This window comes from Alligator sinensis, unplaced genomic scaffold, assembly GCF_000455745.1.
Source record: "Alligator sinensis unplaced genomic scaffold, ASM45574v1 scaffold819_1, whole genome shotgun sequence".
NCBI classification, from domain to species: domain Eukaryota; kingdom Metazoa; phylum Chordata; order Crocodylia; family Alligatoridae; genus Alligator; species Alligator sinensis.
The window spans coordinates 323,925-329,509 of NW_005843030.1; the positions used below are offsets into that span (position 1 = coordinate 323,925).

The 5,585-nt window shown below is 41.0% G+C and overlaps 1 protein-coding gene across 1 annotated transcript in view; it reads left to right on the forward strand.

The window, feature by feature from the left end:
* The window catches only part of LOC102383584 (sperm-associated antigen 17-like), a gene marked incomplete at its 3' end in the record, with an annotated part of 368,781 nt that overhangs the window by 255,933 nt on the left and 107,263 nt on the right, over positions 1-5,585 (forward strand). The gene's annotated exons all lie outside the window — the stretch shown is intronic.

A 5,585-nucleotide genomic window follows, 5' to 3' on the forward strand; every position in this document is an offset into this window, starting at 1 on the left:
TTCCTGCCATGCAGGGGGTCGGAATCGATGATCTGTTGTGGTCCCTTCCGACCCTAACATCTATGAATCTATGAATCTACGTTAAGCAAGTGCACAGACATTCATTTTCAATCCCAGAAATGCAGCCACATACCTGCAGTGGCCCAGTTCAGAAACCGAAGGGTGCTAGAGCACACTTTCCCACTCATCTGGAACAGACAGCTTGGGCCATGGGGGTGGATTTCCAGTGGAGGTGCAAAGCAACCTAGGATGCTGGGGGACTGTGAGTTAACTTGAATCTAAAGGGGATCTGGGACAGAAGTTCAGTAAAACAATTTAACCTAAATCAGTTAAGTCTGATACTATATCCATCCAGGTTTATCTTACACTGGTTTTGGACATTTTGAAAGTGGTTTATGTTTACTGAACTTCTCTTGTGTTACAGATTTGACCTGGTTTCCAGTCATTAATACCAGTTTGTGTAATTCCTCTCCCTAGTGGAAGATTTTAAACCAGCTATTTTCTACATTTTTTTTTTACATGCTGTGGTGGGCCAGTAGGGGGCGCTCCTGCATTGAGCCACCCACCTCATTGCACCCGACCACCTTCCAGGCTCCGAGTGCCTCCCTGGGGGTGCCTCACATCTGGCCCACCCTGGAGCACACCTGTTAGCGTGGGGGTAACGCTGCCACCACCCAAGGATGGGCTTGATTCTGGCTCTGCACACCCTGGGAAACACAGTCCTAGTAGCCTTTGAGGGTACTTGATTCACTTCAAGAACTTGGGATGCTTCCCTCAGTTGGAAGGACCAGTAGTGGTCTCCCTTACACAGCCAAACCAAGGGGACCCCAAGGCATAATCTAGACCCACTCCCAATAAGTCTCCCATGCTAAGTACAAAGGAGAACTTTATTGGTTACAAGGGGTAGGGTTTGAATAGGGTACAGGGTAGAGTAATATCAGAAATCACATAGAGCAAACTGGCATGGCTGGGTAGCCTTGGATCACGCATCTGAGTTACTGCAAACTATACATCTAGTTAGATCTCAGGCAGCTTACTCACAGGTATCATCCAGAAGCAGATGGAGATTCCCTCTGGAGGCAGGCAGTTCCTTGATCATGAGTTTGAGAGAGAGAGCAAGTTTCAGATGTTCCAGTTCTTCTCTCTCTCTGAATCTTCCTCATGGCTGCTGCCCCCTCCTCCTGGGCAGTCCTTAACTTATATAGCCTTTATGACCTCATTTACCTGGTCCAATGGAGGCCAGCACCTGTTGGCTGTCAGCCAACCAATTTGAAATGCATCACTAGTTGCTGGGTAGACTGGCAGTTCCTAGCTCCCCAGGGAACCCAAGCCCCTCACCCAGGTATGTGATGCCAGTCATGTAGGCAGAGGGAGCAGGTTTCCCCCCTCCCTTAGTTTTGTATCCAGCTCAGGTTACCTAAGGAGATAGGGTAAGGTGTGTACCTTCTGCAGGGCCCATCTTAACCAAACTGTCACAGAGCAGACTTTTTGGGGAGAAACAGAGGTGGCCTTCTGCCACACACGTTATTTTCTATTGTTGGGGTATTTTATAATCTTTTTATCAATCTTTTTATCAATCTTATCTTTTTATAAGTTTTTTATCAATCACTTATTTCCTGCGTACTGTTTCATTTTTGTTTTTTGGTGGTCTTTGGGTACCTAAGTAGAAATCCTGAATGAGCTGGGTATTTTGTCTGATATCATTAAACAGTTTATTTAAACTTTATTTAAAAAGCATTGTCTATATAGGAGAGCTTTGCATAACATACATAGTATTGAAAAAACTACTATATTGTGTCTGATATAAAATATATTTTAGAGAAATAAAACAATGAAAACTTGCTATTTAAATGATAACTTTAAACATAAATCTCCTACAAATCGAATCGGCACCCAAAACTTCACACAGCCCTATCAGGAACCAGGAAGAAAGTGCTGACAGTTAAAAATTAAAATAGCAGGTGCTTAACCTTTACTTGCACATTTTACATCATCTTGATAGTTGTTTCTGTTACTCTTTTTCCCAGCTTTGCTCTTATGTCCTTTAATGTATAGGTTACATCAGCTTAGACACCCTAGCATTCAGATTTATTGGTCAAATTTAGAGGCACTGTGTAAATATGTTAGATGCTGGAAAAGGTCATGAGACTAATGGCATCAGAGGAAGTCTACTTTTGGTCAGGGGTATATGTTAGAAGATGATAGTTAGAAACACAATTTATTTATCATAATTTAAATAATATTTAACTTAATATTAATTTATCTTAATTTATATTCTCTGAGATGCTTCTTGAATTTGGCCTCAATAACCAAATTCAGGGAGAATATCCAAGCATGATTTTATAGTTTGTAGCTGTGCAAACCATTCTACTTTGTTTGCAGTCTCAGATGTTAGTATTTCTACAGGAGGCCTATATGTGGCAGTTCTGTCATTCTAATCTGATTTGGAGCTGAATAGGAAGACTTCAGAATGTAGAATCACAGATGTAAAAGACCTGTTTGATCCTAAATCAGGAAGTTCATGCCTGGAGGATTCTGCATCCGATGCACCTTCTTTCTGTCATGTAGATGCTAAAATAGAAGATAAGGTGTTATTTTTGTAGTCAAGCGGTTTCAGCATTGATGCAGGAAGACCACAGCGAAGAGCAATCAGGATCTTGCTCTTCAGGTAAATGGAACTGACTGATCCATTTTCCCTCCCCTGAAGTCCAGTGCAGCATTATTCTCAACAGTTGATTCTCTAGTGGTTATTTTTCAATCCAATTTTAAATATGCAAAGTGTGTATGTTAATGTTAATGTTAACGAAGGGTTTTTGAACCCGAAAGCTTGCTTAATAATTTTTCTCCAACTATTTGGGTTGGTCTAATAAAAGATATCAAATTCACCCAAGGAACCTTGTCTGCCTATGTTAATATGCACATACAGATATACATACACATCCCAGTATATTCTTCCAAGGAAACAGTCTGAGTCCACAGTAAATTTGCCTCAGACTTAACCCATTGAGCTGGGCACTATGGGACTCTGTTTATGGGTCTACATTAGACAAAGATCAGCCCAAATTTATTCTATATGCATAACTTCAAACTGCATACTTCTAATGGAATTTAAGTCCAAAGTTTGATGAAAATTGTAACTCCTTATGAAATTCCATCCCTGTGAGCTTTGAGTTGGATAAGTGTACCAGGCTAACTGTCCAACCCAGAAATGCAGTCAGGCAAACCAACCTGATATTCATGGAAGAATCTGAAATCAAAGAACCTGAATTGGAAAAAAAAATATAAATATTTGCGACTAAACTGATATCCGAAGATCAAACACTCTGAGACACAAAAAGGTAGCCAAAAAGGTTTTTTCATCATTTGGAACCTATCTTGAGAACATAATCAAGTTCCAGGAAAAAATTGTAGCAATAAACAGCTCCATTGTACCCATATTGTGGTAGGCCTTTGGAATACTCAAGTGCTTTAAGATGAGTCAGGATACCTTAGAAAAGAAGAGGAGGTTCTTATACGAGTTACTGCATGCACTATTCAAACTGCTCCATTGAGAGGCTGTATATTCCTCATATGTTGCATAGAAGAGGCCTGTTAAGTTTTGAGCAGCTTTGCAAAAGTCAGATGGAAAGCTTGAGTTCCACTGGACAGCTGTTAGGACTGATCAGGATTTTAAGCCCCTGGGAAGGCAAGTATCAGGAAAACAGATGCTATTAGGCTTAGGAGTTTTTGGAATAATAGGAGCAGAAATTAATACATGGCAGATTTACTTCTGTGCTTTCCCTGAACCAAATTGATCATCAGCACTTTGTTGGTTGCTTGGTTGAGATATGGAAAGCTCTTTGGTGAAAAAGAGGGGCAAGGGTACACCATCCAGGACCAGATAATCCCAACAAACAATTATAGGAATTGATCCTGAAAAAAAACCCATGCCAACATATACAGACTGTGTGGCTGCATTTATGAAAGAAAACAACATATAATATCCAGGTTCCAGGTCCTCACTGGTTAAAAGTACCCTAAATAGTGCAGTACTGTGGCCAATGTGGTATATTAGCAATTGATCTATATTATAAAGTTGCTCAATGTCATCACCCCTTGGTGATGACATACAAGCTGTCTCCTGTGCTGAAAGATGATGAAGCCAGTACTTATCAGGAATCCACAACCATCAGAGAATGAACCATGCCACACAAGTACTACTCGTAGATACTGAAATGAGAAGAAAGTGTGCAATACATCATCAGGGAAAAGCTAATAAGGTACCTGTTCACAGAAATAAGACAATCTAGCTTCTCAAGAAAGTGAGCATAGTACTAGTAGTGCTCTCTGTGAACTGAGTTACTTTAAAGGCAACTAGGAAGGCTTTACAGTCACTGAAAATGGAGTGAACATTCCCATTTATTCAGAAGCTGCTCTCCTTTAGAAACAAGTATTACCTGGAAAGTTCTCTCTCTCTAAGTAGCAACATACATTGCCTGTCCATTGATGGCCTACCATATTTTGTTCATGAATCAACACATGTTGTCAATCTATGGCATATACTTAATTGTAGCAGCAGTGGTGTTATTATTTTATGATCTATTAACAGCTTGTTTATGGCTGAGGTGGTAATTTCATTTAAGTCTTTTATTTCCAGTTGTCATTTTAATGACCAAAAAGTGATGGTTGTTTAGTGGTCCTTATGAAATGGACATGGCAACCTTAACCAGTTCATTAGTGAACTGGAAAGTGAACACACAACACTCCCTTAGAGGTGAGGCTCTTCATGTTGAGGGCTGAGTATATTGGCAGGGTGTAATGGAAAAACTTCCATTTCTTCCTGTGTTCTGCCTGTTCTGTAGACAAACAGAGGATGGCATTTTTCTTTGCTTTCAATCTGACACCCTTCACCACCATTTGAATCTCTAAAAAATATTTTAAAGGTTTGACTTATAACCATAATAAGATAATAATTTGGGTTATAAAGCATATGTTGAAATAGGGTTAATCATATTTCAAGCTTGTAAATTAAACAAAGTAAATGAAGGTATCACTGTATTTATTCAACTACAACACGCACCTTTTTCTGAAAATTGGCTGCTGGAAAGAGGGGTGTATCTCTTAAACAAGGAAATATGGGAGCAGAGGGTTTGATCCTGTGAGAGGGAATCAAACTGCCTGGCTCCTCTTCCTGAGCCATGTGGGCACCCAGTGGTGCCTGTAGAGTCAGCTAAGGGCTCACCCAGCTCAAAAACAGGGGTCGAACAGTTCAGCTTCAGTGTGACTGGGCACTCAGCTGACTCAGCCAGCAAGTGCTACTAGCTGAACTGACATCCCAAGCCCCTTTTCTCTTCTTATGCTGAGTTGGATGTAAAGTCAGCAGCACCTGCCAAATGACTCAGCTGAGTGCCCAATTCTGATGGGATGGAACTGTCCAACCCCTGTTCTCAAGCAGGGTGGGTTCTCCACTGACTCTGCAATTTCTGCTGGCTATGATCTGGCCATCAGATGACCTGGCAGGGTCAGCCTCCAGCACCTGTCCATGTCCTGCAGAGTTAACAAAGCAGACATGAGTTTTTCTCTCCATGCCCTACTGCAGCTGCCTG